The sequence below is a fragment of the Phyllostomus discolor genome, chromosome 7 (genome assembly GCF_004126475.2).
Source record: "Phyllostomus discolor isolate MPI-MPIP mPhyDis1 chromosome 7, mPhyDis1.pri.v3, whole genome shotgun sequence".
Classification (NCBI taxonomy): Eukaryota; Metazoa; Chordata; class Mammalia; order Chiroptera; family Phyllostomidae; genus Phyllostomus; species Phyllostomus discolor.
Genome location: NC_040909.2, coordinates 135,317,194 through 135,331,573, shown reverse-complemented (window position 1 = coordinate 135,331,573; position 14,380 = coordinate 135,317,194).

The window sequence follows — 14,380 nt, the reverse complement described above, 5'->3', positions numbered from 1 at the left end:
CCGCAGGGAGGCCTCTCCTACCATAGCCGAGATCAAACCCGTCTTGCAGGTCCCTCCGGGACCCAGTCCTCCCTCCTTAGCACGGTCGAGGGCACGCAAGACACCCGCAGCTTCCCTGTGCACGAGACGTTCCCCCCACGTCTCCGGAAACAGCCCAGTGGCCCTGCGATGCTGAGGGGGGCCGCCCCTTCCTGCCCGGAGTCAGACGGCAGAGCGTCCTACAGCGTGAACGGGAGGGAAGAACATCGCTCCGGGACCCCCGCCTCTCCGATATCTCGGCCAGGGGCATAGAAGTCTCCCCCCGCCACCCATACAGACAGCTGCTTCATGAAAAACAACAATACCGACTTCATTCACGACACAGTAAGGGCTGAAAAACAAAACATTTGAAACACAAATGTGAGCCCTGGCTGGCGTAGCTCAGTGGATTGAGCACGGGCTGCAAACCAAAGTGTCGCAGGTTCGATTCCCGGTCAGGGCACATGCCTGGGTTGCAGGCCATGACCCCCAGCAACCACACATTGATGTTTCTCTCTCTCTCTCTCTCTCTCTCTCTCTCTCTCTCTCTCTCTCTCCCTTCCTTCCCTCTCTAAAAATAAATAAATAAAACCTTTAAAAAAAAAAAGAAACACAAACGTGGAGTTGAGTGGCTTGGTGCAACCCGTGCTATTAGGCGGGAACAGTCAGGTTTAATGAAGCAATGCATGTCTGCGCACACAAAGGAGAGTGAGAGTGATTAGGAACACAGACAACAGTCCCCCTCGCAGGAGGCTGGCGGACGGAAAACGGTGATTACAATGCCAGAAATCCTGGGAGGTGCTAAAGCTGACACCGGGAAAATGAAACACTTTGCTTAATTTTTGACGATGTTACCTGTTGAGACATGACATGCCTGGCATTTCGAGTGCCGCGAAACCTTGTTTTTCGGCTCCAACACATTTCCCACTTTCACACTCGGCTTTGCGAGTGGCTCCCTCCCCACCCCCCACGTTTGGCGTGGCTCCCACTGATGCGGAGGCACCCCAGGTCTGAGTACTGTTGCTTTTCTCCCCGCACTCCCCCTCAGCCCAAGAGTATCGTTCTGTTGCTTTTGTCTCGGGTGCACGTGCAGTACTGTGTGGTCTGGAACGCCAGTCCTTAAAGACGCCAGCCCTCTTCCCGAGAGAATCCACACACTTAGGGACAGAAAGCCGAACCCAGGACCCCCGGAGGGCGGGGCGGCCCTCCCGCAGGGCTCCCGTGACACCTGACACCACGCAAGCACCATGCAGAGCGGGGACTGTCGTAGGTTTTATCTGGTATTTTTGGACAAGCCAAACATTGCGGGGAGATGGTTTACCATGCCTATTCTAATAGACTCCCCGTCAGCGGCGCGGGCGTCTGCCAGCAAAGGAGCCCCACAAACCTCAGCCGTCCGTCGGCAGCCTGAAAGGGCGCCCCCCTCGGAGCGCCGAGACCAGCACCCTCGCACAAAGCGGCCTGTCCTTCCAAGAAGAATCCCTCTCCAGAAACGCTACAATTTCCCGGTTACAAAGGAGCCTCTTCCCGGGCACATAAAGTGCTCGTTGGCTCACCGCGGCCTCCGCTTCCATCCGCCAAGGTTGGGTCTGATCACAAGGTCAGACAGATGAAGGGCGGCCGCTCCGGGCGCAGCAGAAAGGAAGCTGCGCCTCGGGCCACGTGCGGGAGTGGTTCTGCACGCTCACTGGCGGCGTGTGCAGCGCCACGCGGGGGGCTCTGTGGCGTGGGCCCAAGGAGACCTGTCTAGACACAGGTTGGGGGCTTTGATGCCCACAGTGGGAGCCGACCCACAGGGGCGAGTGCAGGGCTGTGCGGCTGGGCTCCTTCTGGAACACAAGGCCGCAGAACAGGAAGGGGCTCTGGCAGACACGGCGTCCCCACGGCCTCCTGGCCGCGCTGGGTCATCGGGTCACCAAAGCCTGACCTGGCCCACCGCGCAGATCCCGTGAGAATCGATGTGCCTTCTGGGGGCACTCTGTCGTACGCTGTGGCGTGCAGCACACATTTTCCGGGCGCGGTGCCCAGGACAGAGTGAGTGCTCGGGAAGTGGCAGGGGTGACCGTTCCTCGCGGGGGCAGTGCTTGGAAGGAGGAGGGGATAAAGCCTTGGGCGTTCTCCCCCGCCCCAGCCCCGTGGGCGGGAATGAAGTCGAGGGTGATAGAAATGCATCTGGCCCTGGCTGGCGTAGCTCAGTGGATTGAGCACAGGCTGCGAACCAAAGCATCGCAGGTTCAATTCCCAGTCAGGGCACATGCCTGGGTTGCAGGCCACGGCCCCAGCAACCACACATTGATGTTTCTCTCTCTCTCTCTATCTCCCTCCCTTCCCTCTCTAAAATAAATAAATAAATTTTTTAAAAAGATAAAAATTGTAAAAGAAATAAGTTTACAATATTATGGGAGAACAGCAAAAAGAAGAAAAAGGCATCTGAATAAAATGGGGTGGCGGTGGGGGCAGGGGACGGCAGCTCCTGCCTGGGGTGGCCCAAAAGACCTGAACCTCGAAAACCATGCCCCACAGCACAATGCACCCCCCCAGACGGTGGCAGCAGGAAAAGTGGACCACACACGAACGGGCTCTGTAACACAGGCTTGCTGTGACCATCGCTGTTGCCAGCGACCTTTGTGCATCTGCCCTTGCTCCGCTGAGCTCAGGAACCATTCTGCCCTGAGGCAAAGGAAGCCCCAGACCTTCAAGCTCTACCCTCAAGACTTTAACTGCACGAAGTGGCCATGGCGGTGGGTTTACAGAGTGGAGACGCCGGCGGTGGGCACAGCCCCGGCAAGAGCCGCTGCTGCCACGAGAAGGCTGACTCCCTCGGTCAGCCCTGCGGCCCCCGCCCCAGTGTCATCAGGGGTGATGCTGGCGTGAGGCTCTCACTGAAAAACGAAGGAGAACTGCTGTTAAAAATATTGTGACATGTGACATGCGACATGAAGCACTGAGTGATGTTCCCGAGTCCCTCAAGGGTTGTGGCAATGGTGCCCACAGTCGTCAAAGCGCAAGGTGGGACAGTAAGGGCAGGAGCTGCTGAAGTTGGTGGAGGGTGCAGTCACAGCCCCTCACAGGCCCCTGCAGCACACGGAGGGCAGGACGGTGGGTCAGCGGCGACGCCTCGCCGCGCCAGCTCGGTCGGCTGAGAAACCATGGGGCCGCGTCATTATTCCAGTGCATACAGGCGGGCCTGCGGGGAGAGACCCGTCATTGCAGCTTCCGCACAAGACAGACTTTAACAGTAGGGCACTTCCTGGGCTCGTAGGGTCAGGAGACCTGGGCCCTGGGCCTGCTTGTATCTGAGTTGCTGTGTGGCTTAAGACAGGCACTCAGCGTACACTATTAGTCAGGATAGTTAACTCCGGGTGCTGTAACAAATACCGTGGGACCTCAGCTCTCGTTAATTCTCTCCGGAACTCGTGATGAGCACGGCAACGGATGAGTGGCAGGCACGTGACGAGTGATAGAGCATTTTCTCTTGTGCTGTGACTCACGCAAGTTCTAGCCAGTGGGATGAACCCCACGCAAATGCCGAGTGCTGAAGCATCTTTTTCGCGTCAAAATGTGGTGAGCACGGGGTTCTGAAGCCGATGAGTACTGGGGTAGGACGGTAACTCTGTGATGCTGACATCGTAACGCGGCAAACCTTTGTTTCTCCCTGGCGGAGCCATGCAGCATGGGCAGCGGATGGCTCTGCTCTATGCGGTCACTAAGGGACCCGGGCTAACGGACACACTGTTTTTAGCACACGGTTCTCTGGGTCAGCCTAGGGGTTACCCTCCCACCTGTAGGAGGGAAGGGAGAAGGAGCCCGGAGGACCACACAGGACGTGGTGCGGAGGGACAGAAACTCCACAAGAGCATCGCCAGCTCGCAAAAGGAGAGAAGAGAAGGCACACAGTAGCTGCTGATGTGTGGGGGTGCAGGGTCCCCCGGGACAGGCATGGGGGGCTTCCTCGCCCTAGCAGAGGGGACGACCCCAGACTTTTGTTCTGCCCTTTGGGCCGCACTACCATGTCCTTGTCCCTCCAGGGTCCCGGCTTTGCCCTCGGGGACTTTTCTCTCCCTCATTTGCTTTCATGACCACGTCTGACGTGGCTGCTGGGAGGAAGCTGGCCTTGGAAACTACATTTTTTGGAGCCTGCTGGTTGCTTCTGGGAGGTCAGAGGACCAGGGGCTGTTTGAGTCTCAAATCATTAAAGACTGTTTTGCTCTGAAATCGTGGTATCTTTGGTAATACAGTCCCTGTAAAACCTTGGTAAGCTTTTGATCTTTGTGCTCCCAGTCAGTTGCATGACCCAGTAACCATTCCCAGTGACCTTTCCTGGACATACGTTTCCTTTCTACCTCACGTCTTTGCTTCCTCACCCCCACGCCTTTCTCTCTCAATCTCACGGTGCGTGGCGCTGGCAGGGTTAAGTGGGACGGCCACAGTCTTAATCTGACCTCTGTTGCGGGGTTTGTTCATTTATTTAGACAGAGACTTTCTAAGTTTTAGTTTCTACCATCTGGAGTCTGAATTACTCAGCTTTTCTGATCCTTCTGGGTCGACATTTCTGGACTCCTTCCATTCCCTTCCATTTTTGCCTATAAACCAGCTAATGGCTGAGAGTATCTTGTGTTTGTGATACTCTCAAACAGCCAGTATTTGCCAGGCACTCCCAGTATTCAATTTTGCACCAGAGACCAGGCCATTACCACCTTCGAACCAAACCCACGTGGGACTCCCAGTCTCAGATCCATCGCTGTACTGAGCCCTGACGTGTTTGTGAATACACCGAGCAGGCGGCACTTCAGGAGGATGGAACTCCCTTCTGATACTAGCAATCAGAGTCTCGCTCAGTCATTGAAGTGCCAGGGAGGACAGGTCGGGGGGTCCACCGCACCCTTGTCCACGCCCTCGGTGGGGAAGACAGCACTAAGCTATATAATTCTCTTGTCTGTGCAACAGTGCAAGGCACGTTCCGTCGGGAGAAGTTGCACAGCCGGGGAAACCAACACAGTCAGGCGGTCACCAGAGGCTGCGGGGAGGAGGGAACAGGGAGTTATTGCCGAAGAGGTGTGGGGTCTCAGTTTGGGGAAATGAAAGAATTTTGGAGACAAGCATTGAGGATTGTTGCACAAGAAAGTGAGTTTATACCTAAAAATGGTCAAAGGGGTAAATTTTATAATAGGTACTTTTTACCAAAATTTAAAAAATATGGATAAGAGATCTGTACAGATACCTCACCAAAGAAGATAGGAAGAAGGCGAATAAACATGGGAAAATGATCGATGGTTCTTGTCGTCAGGACATTCCAAATTCCACCGACAATCAGATACCACTGCACACCTATTAGAAAGGTTAAAATCCAGTAAAAACCTGACAATACCAATTTCCGGCAACAAGCGTACCTACCACCCAGCTGGCGCTTGCTAATACCATCATTCTCCAACAAGAAAAACCAGGGTCCGTGGGAGAGAGAGATGCTTCTCAGACAGGAACACCAAATACACAGGACAAGCCTGGGGAGGCCAGAAGGTAAGGAGGTGTTTAAACAAGTTACAACGATGAAGGAGAAGCTATTCAAGGGACACGGGAGCCACGCGAAGGAACTCCCATGGCCAAAGTGGAAACAACTCAAGCAAAACAACTGAAGCACCGCTGGGTTATAACCCAATGCAAAACGCACACGTTCGTGGGTCCACACCAATGTCAACAAATAGTTGAACAAATGAATAGAGTCGGGGGAGAACTGACGATTCTTCGGTGCAGAGAAACTCCAAATAATTTGTGGAAATAGAGGTTTGTCCCCCTCCCACTCTTTAAGAGTGGGCTGTCCATAGTGACTTTCACTGTATTTTTTCCCGTTACTGATTAGTCCCCTTATACCCCTCTCCCCACTGCAGTCACCACACTGTGGTCCGTGCTCATGATCCCTCGTTCTTTCTGCTCAGTCCCTTTACCCCTAACCTCCCCGCCCCTCAGCTGCCAGCTTGCTCTCCATCTGCAAGTCTGTCTCTGTTTTGCTTCTTAGTTCAGTGTGTTCATTAGGTTCCATACATGAGTGAGATCATATGGTATTTGTCTTTCTCTGACTGGCTTATTTCACTTAGCATAATGCCCTCCAGGTCCATCCATACTGTCACAAAGGGTAGAATTTTCTTCTTTTTTATGGCTGAGTAGTATTCTATTTTGTACATGTACCCTAGCTGTTTTATCCACTCATCTATTGATGGATGCTTAGGCTGCTTCCATACCTTTGTGATTATAAATAATGCTGCAGTGAACACAGGGGTGCTTGTGTTCTTTCAAATCAGAGTGTTTTGGGTTCCTTCTGATACATTCCCAGAAGTGGGATCACTGGGTCAAAAAGCAGATCCATTTTTAATTTTTTGAGGTATAACAATACTGCTTTCCACAGTGGCTGCACCAGCCTGCATTTCCACCAACAGTGCACAAGGGTTCCCCTTCTCCATTCCTCGCCAGCACTTGTTGTTTGTGGATTTGGTTATGATGGCCATTCTGACAGGTGTGAGGTGGTACCTCATTGCGGTTTTAAATTGCATTTCTCTGATGATTAGTGATGTTGAGCATCTTTTTGTATGTCTATTGTCCATCCCTATGTCCTCTTTGGACAAGTGTCTATTCAGGTCCTTTGCCCAATTTTTTTAAAAGAGTTTATTTATTTATTTTTAGAAAGGGAAGGGAGGGAGAAAGAGAGAGAGAGAGAGAAACATCAATGTGCAGTTGCTGAGGGCCATGGCCTGCAACCTAGGCACGTGCCCTGACTGGGAATCGAATCTGCGATGCCTGGTTTGCAGCCTGTGCTCAATCCACTGAGCTACGCCAGCCAGGGCCTTTGCCCAATTTTTAATTGGATTGTTGTGTTTTGGGGGTTTGGGTATTTTTTTTTGGTGTTAAGTTTTGAAAGCTCTTTACAAATTTTGGATAGTAACCCTTTATTGTATGTATCATTGGCAAATATGTTTGCCTATTCTGTGGGCTGTCTTCTTGTTTTGTTGATGTTTTCCTTTGCTAGGCAAAAACATTTTAGTTTGATGTAGTCCCATTTGTTCATTTTTTTCTTTTGTTTCCCTTGCCTGGGGAGATATATCTGATAAAATATTGCTACACGCAATGTCCAAGACTTTTCTTCCTGTGTCTCCTTCCAAGGTTTTGATGGTTTCAGGTCTAACATGTAGGTCTTTAATCAATTTTGAATTTGTTCTCGTGTGGGACGTGCAGAGTGACTTCCTTCTCCACAGCACAGCGTGGAAAGGGGGCGATGACGAGATGAACTCCGTGGGGAGAACACTGTCTCAGACAGGCGGTCCAGCTTGACCTCCACAGTGACAGGTCACGGGGAGGGTGTGCACTCTTGCTGCAATATGACGAAAGGGGTCTTCTCCTCTGTGGTCTCCCTGCCCCCAATCCAGAACCCCAGTCTAGTCGTGAGAAAAATATCCAATGCCAGTTCAAGGACATTCTACAAAATCCCTGACCCACACTCACCAAAACTGACACAGCCCGGAGCAGCCTCAGGAGACATGGTGACTCAGGGTGGCGTGGTGTCCGGGCGGGACGCTGGAGGAGAAGAGAGCCACGAGGTGAAAATGCAAACGATGTGAATGCAACGTGGACTTCAGCTCATGATGATGCGGCAACACTGCTTCCGTTGCAATAAAACGTGCTACGTGACGCAGTGTGTTCGTGCAAGGGACGCCGGGTGTGGGTGTGTGAGGATGCTCTGTATTTCTTCACGGTGTTTTCCCGTAAAGCTAAATCCATCCTAACGTTAAAAGCTTATTTTAAAAAGTGAAAAACAGTTTATGTTTGGCCAACTAAGCAAAAAAGGTAAGGTGATAAAATTACTGGAACAAAGGATTTCAAAGACTTTCATCAACAGCCAGAAGACAGAGAGAACATTGTTTCAATCATTAAGACAGACGAGAAGTTCAAGAGGAAAAGGAGGCAATGTCCCAGGGGAAACGCATCCGGCCAACACACGGGCGGAAAAGCACTCAACTTCTTTAACTGCTAAAGAGGTTTAAGTAAAAAGAAGAGAACACTTTTCACTGCCCCGTAGGGCAAAGAGTCAAGGCTGATCACTCTGGATGGGGGAGATAGGAGCCTTCGCACATGTTGATGGGAGAGGAATTGGGACAGACTTTGAAAAGGAGATTGGACAGTAACTATCAAAATATAAAACGCACCCTTGGCCCAAGAGTCCCGCTTCTCTGAAAACATCCCAGATAAGGATTCCTTCTTGGGCACAAGCATATTCATTGTAGGGTATTAACTGGAAGTTCATTGTTAACATTGAAAGTGGAAACACCCTAAATACCCATGAAAAGGGAAGAGTGTATAAACATTTTTCAGCAAGCCCAAAAATGCTCTCCATGCATTCAAACCGAGGCAGGGGCTGCGTGGAATATTTTAAGTGAAAACAGTGATTTCCACGACCGTGATTATGTTATTGTCCCCTGGGGGTGTACACGGATTGTGTGTGTTCCGGGCTTAGCCAAAGAACTTGAGAAACAGGCAACAGCAGGTCGGGGCTGTCTCTTTGGGGAAGTGGTGGAAGGAAAAGAGGAACCTTCTTGCCTTTTGCTATGTATTTTGGTATTGCTGGAAAATTTTCCAATGAAAATGCACTCATATTTCTTGTAATATTAAGAAAAAGTGAGCCCTGGCTGGTTGCTCGGTTGACTGGAGTGTCATCCTGGGCACACAGGTTCCATCCGCCGACAGGGCACACACCTAGGCTGCAGGTGTGGTCCCTCGTTGGGGCGTATATGGGAGGCAACCGATTGATGTTTCTCTCACATCGATGTTTCTCTCTCTCTCTCTCTCCCCCCTTCTTCTCTCTAAAAAGAAAAAAAGGCAAAGAAGAAGGAAGCTGGAAGGAAGGCCAGGTTGTCACATGTTTAGATTTACAGTAGAAAGACCTTCAGCTGGAGGGCGAAGAATCTTGACCCTGACTCCCGCGTGGTCACTGAGCAGGTCACGGATCTGGTCCTCAGTGTACAGGTCAAAACAGGGAGCTAAGGCCAGCTTCTGCTGACTCACAGCGTACGGTGAAGTTCAAATACACTCAAGAATTGAAACTCATGCCCACTGAAAGGAGAATATCTTGGGAATGTGAGTTAGGACCCGACTGTCAAAAATAGCAGTGAGGATGACCACGTTGAGGTCATCGCCATTTGGGTCCTTCCTGAAGACCCCACGGTCACCTGCCGTGGGGGGGCCCGTGGCAGGGGGCAGCTCTCTGCCGCCACCCGTGCAACCCCACCAGGGGCGTCTGAGGCTGTGTCTGCCTCTGAGACCCACTCAGCGCCCTTGCCTCCCCTTCTGCAAAGTCAGATGTTAATGTGCCTGGCTCCTTTGTGCTCCCTGGTAATAGGAAGAAGTCCTTGTCTTTCAGCAGTGGCCTTGTTTGCTGTCATCAGGAGGGGACATGTGGGGACATTTCACATTGCTCCAAGTGACAGGCTAGACACACGTCCCTCCCCTCGCCGGCCTTGGGTTCACTTTGTGGTGAGAACAGCTCTAAGCACAAGCATCAGGCCTCGCTGCCCATGGCTCCCTCCTCCGTCACGTGGCCCGGGGACATGCTGAGTATGACAGACAACTCGAGAGAGCCCAACAAGCATGATGACAAAGGTCGCTGACCATGTCCCAAGCTCCGTTCTGGGAGCCTGTTTTAACTCCTCCCATTCTCACCCCACTTCGTCCCCCACCCCACCCCCCCGTGACAATGAGGAAATGAGACCCGCGTTCATGCACCAAGAAGCTCTGGGGCCGAGGTTCAAACACAGATGTTCCCTGCATCCAACAGGTGGGCACTTACCCACGACGCCTCATGCGAAAACAAGGCGGGCGGTTTTGAAGTGAATCTCCTCCCTTCCCCGTAAGTGTCTGGCATTCCGGGGGGAAGCAGCGTGCCTTGGGGCCTTGGGGGGAAGTGGCTGTAGGTTAAGAGGACGGCTCCATGCCAGAGCCCAGGAGAAGACTCAGCTCCGGAAGGACGGTCAGGACGAAGGAAAGACAAAGGAAAGGGGCTGTGCTCCCGGCTCAGCCTCCAACTCACTGTCACTGGGCATGTCCTCCCGGAGCAGGGGCCTGGGCAAGCCCGTCAGTTTTTGTCTTAACTGAGCACTGGGGTGGGGTGGGGATGGGGCAGAAACAGTTATCAGGTGGCCAGACCGCAACGCCTGCCTATAGGCTCTAATAGCATTGACCGAAATAGACTTGAGAGATGGTTCGTGTTCACTTTTAAAACACTGGGTGCTGCTCTACGTTTTCAAATGCTGGGTGCTCTCGAGGGCCGGACTGAGGCCGCACTCGCACGTGCTCTAGCTCCGTGCAAGGCCCCCACTCCGTGCATCGTTGATGAAGGTCTCCCAGGAGTTAACGGGACACTTCCTCCTCTTTTCAGGTTATTCCCGCAGTTCTCATTAGCTCCCCCTGGGGCGCCCTCCCAGGGGCCTCCATCTCTCTGCCTCTCCTGCTGCCCCTCTGCTCCCGGTGACAGCTCTCCACCCGCTGCCCCCGCACCAGAACAAATTACCCGGGACCCCTGATGGCAAGGGAAGGTGGGCTGTGGCTGGTCTAGCCAGACATACTGCGGAGGTTGAAAGGAGACGTTTTCCAAGCTCGGCGGAGTCAGGGGGTAGCTGAAAGTTAAAAGGGTGCCAAGGTTAGGCACCCTTGGGTGGCAAGGATAGGTCTGGACATTGGGGGAACACAGACTCAAACCACTTTTTGGGATGGGGCTGTCAGAATGAAGAATTTGGCTGTATTTTCAGAGTCATGATTTGCAGTCCAGCACAAGACTAGGTTTAAATGTGGGCTGGTCAGGAACTGGCTAGAAGCTTGGGGCAATGGTCCAGCGCACTGCGTCCCCTTTGCAGGCCACTGGCTGCTCTGGAGCAGGTGGGATCAAGCTGGGTGGAGGGACAGAGACCGTCCAGAGGACACTGGGCATGGACTCTGTTTTCGTGGGACTTAGGGTGAGTGACAACAAAGACTGACCAATGAGAATAATGCAAGCAGGGTCACGACGGGCCACCACAGTGTGCTCAGGCACCCATGGTGGCACGAACTCTTAGCAATCACTGGCATTTCTGCTCAGACGGGCGGGCCAGGAAGGGCAGGTCCCATGGGGACCGGAAGCTCCTGGACAAGCAGAATTCGAGGTGAGGAGCCCCGTGCCAGCAGTGCAGGCCCCCTGGACTCAGGCCTCTCCAGCCCCTCTGTCGTTCTGCCAGAGACAGGGCCGGTCTGGGAATAAGCTGAGGGCTCTGGTGAGGCCCTGCCACACATGGCCCCCAGGTCCTGAGCTGAATGTCAGGTCTGTTTGGAGGTGTTCAGACTGTCAGCAAAACCTCAGTAAGACTGTGCAGGGCAAGAAGCGATGAGCTGATTTCTCTTTCCTCTCTTTCCTCTGTGTGAGGACATATCAAGCACACAGCCATCTGCAAGCCGGGAGGAGGGCCCTCACCACACACTGAAGCTGCCAGCACCTTGACCTAGAACTTTGCAGCCCCCAGGATGGCGAGAAATAAGTGTTTGCTGGTTAAGCCACTCAGTCTGTGGTATTTTTGTTATAGCAGCTCAAACTGACTAATACTGATGGCTACAGTACACAGATAATAGCAAGTGTTGGCAAGGACACAGCGAATGAGACATCGCTGGTGGGGGTGTGACCCCCTTTGTAAGACGGCTTGGTGGTTCTTCCAAGGGTTAAACATGGAGTTAGCACGAGACCCAGTAATTACGTTTTTTTGGTATAGAATTTAAAACATTAAAAACCAAGTACATGAATGTTTACAACAGTCTTCTTCATAGCTAAAAAGTGGACACAAACCAATTGGTGAATGACCGAATAAATATGGTATATCCATGCAGAAACAATAGTCAGCCACAGAAATGAAGTAATGCCACCGAATGGAAACACCTTGTAAGAGTTATTTATGCTCATTAAAAGCCAGGCACGAAAGGCCACATATTCAACGGTTCCATTTATGCACAAAGTCCGGAACAGGCAAGTCTGCGGCATCAGACAGCAGATGAGCAACTGTCAGTGGGAGATGGGGGGGTCGGGGGGGAGGGGAGAAGTGCGGACTGCCTGCTACCTGGCACCAGGTGGCTTTCAGAGGGCTAGAAATGTTCTAGAACTAGACAGTGGTGATGGTTGCACAATCTTATAAATGTGCTAAAAGCACTGAATTGTGCTCTCTGTTCTTTTTCTCAGCACGCCCCTCCCCTTCATCTCTGAGCCAGTGCCTGAGAGAGACAGACTAAAAGTACGAACCCGAGATTTGGTTCTGCTCAACAATGGAGTCCCTAAAGATAAAGATCATATTTAGAGATGATTGCACTTGAGGTTAGTGCCAGGGAGACAGAAGTCATTACCTCGTTAGCTTCTCTGCGCTTAGGAGAAGCGACAAAGTATTTTGTTTTTCCATTCAAATGTCACGCATCTGACCGAAAAGTGGCTTTTCATTAAGGTGTTTTTAAAAGGAGGCCTCTGGCCATCTCTGCCAGTTTTTTTTGGGGGGGGGGGTGGGCACTGGATCTGAGTGCAGCTCCGGTCGGCAGGTGAGCTGGAGTCACAGAGTACACGCTGATGGAGGATGAAGTGTCTGTCCGATAGGAGCCCCATTTCCTGGCCGCGCCACCGTCTGGAAGAGCAGCAAACTTTTTTTTTAGATTGTCAGGTTGGAGAGGCAAACAGTCCTTGACTGGGGTGGTTCATAGTCAAGGAATCTGCACCGAAGGGGCAGCAGCTACGATCCCAAATCTCAGTCGATAGTTCTTTCACCCCGGACAGCGGCGGCGAACTGTGCATCGCTCCCCCACCCTCTACCCACGGAAGTGCTCATAGCTGCCGACAACACGGGCATCCCCGGGGGGGACTGACGACCTGGGGTGGCCGTCCCCGGGCAGTGGCTGGGCAGCTGTCCTCTGGGAAGGATGGCCCGGGGGCAGGGACCTCTGGCTCGTGTGGGTCTCACGTGTCCTGGCTTGTCCTGGGCCACGTCAATCAGCACAGAGAACGTTCCTTCTGAACGGCAGGCTCTGTCTCCCTGGGAACCTGCGCGGAGCTCACGGGACATGCGTGGGTCCGTTCTGCCGGCCTCCAGGAGGCATTCTGGTGGTCAAGTCCAAACTAAAGCCGGGGTGCAGGGGGTCCCCCTCCTATCCACTTACACTCCTGGGTCTCATCCTCTACGCAGCTTGAGGCTCGTGTGGAGGCAGCCAAACACGTCACACAGCTCAGGGCTGGGCGGACAAGCCGTGACTGTGGCGGAAAATCAGGGTCCGGAGAGATCGTGAATATGTTATGACTCGGACTCACGCCGTGATGAACGTTTATGGAGAAAGCACCCTGGGCCGGGACCTTGTGAATCACCCCACGAATTTCACCTCGCTGGATGCCCACAGCAGCCCGGGGCTGCCCTTGCTCCACGGTCGGGGCGGGGGTGGGCGGAGAAGCCAAGGCTTTGGGGGGTTTTGTCAATCAACTAGGAAGTGGGGCAGCTGGGCACGAAGCCCACGCCAGACGCCAGAGCACACGGGCAGAATGTCTGTGCCGTGCAGCCCCGGGAACACGGGTGTGGGACCTGCTCCCGGGGGTGTGGGGAGGCCTTCTCCCCAACGCTGCCTTCCTGGAGTTCGTTTTAGTCCAATAAGCGTCTGGAGTCATTAAAGCACGTAGGGTTGTCCACTTTAAAACAGGTTCCCCGAATCCTGGATTCGATAAACTTTCCATGTTAAAAAAAATCAATAAGCATACCCTCAGGTGAGGATTTTTTACAAATCCCACTAATTCCACCATAATTTTCTTAAGTGCTGACTTCCGACATCAGAGAGTGGGGAGGGCGTGCTCTTAGAATAAAGCTCAGTTCTTTAAACGGACTAAACTTAGCTTTATGAAACACACTTCGCTGCATCCACTTTTTTCGTTCCAGAAATGCTGATGGAGCGTTCCGCCTCCGACAGGCACCGCACTTGGCCCGGGGCCTGGCCGACGGCCTGCTGGAACCTGCCGGTCCACAGCGCCGACCCCCCTCCACCCTGCCGGGCAGACCCCTGCTGTGCCCCACCAGCTGCAAAGTGTTCCTAAACTCCTCCCTCACTCGGCCATGGAGCACAGAGGCGAACAAAACCAACCAGGACTTTTCCTTCCGGAAAACACAGGCTGTAAGCAGACGGGTCTCTAATTAAAGATTTCGGGAGGCGCTCTGAAAGACAGGCGCTGGACCGGCAGAGGACACACCTGCGGTGGTAGCCGGGGAGGGCTCGCGGGGGTCTCGCCCCCTCTCACCTCTCAGCCCTGCATGGTCCGGCTCTGAAGGCACTGGAGGGGGTGGCAGGG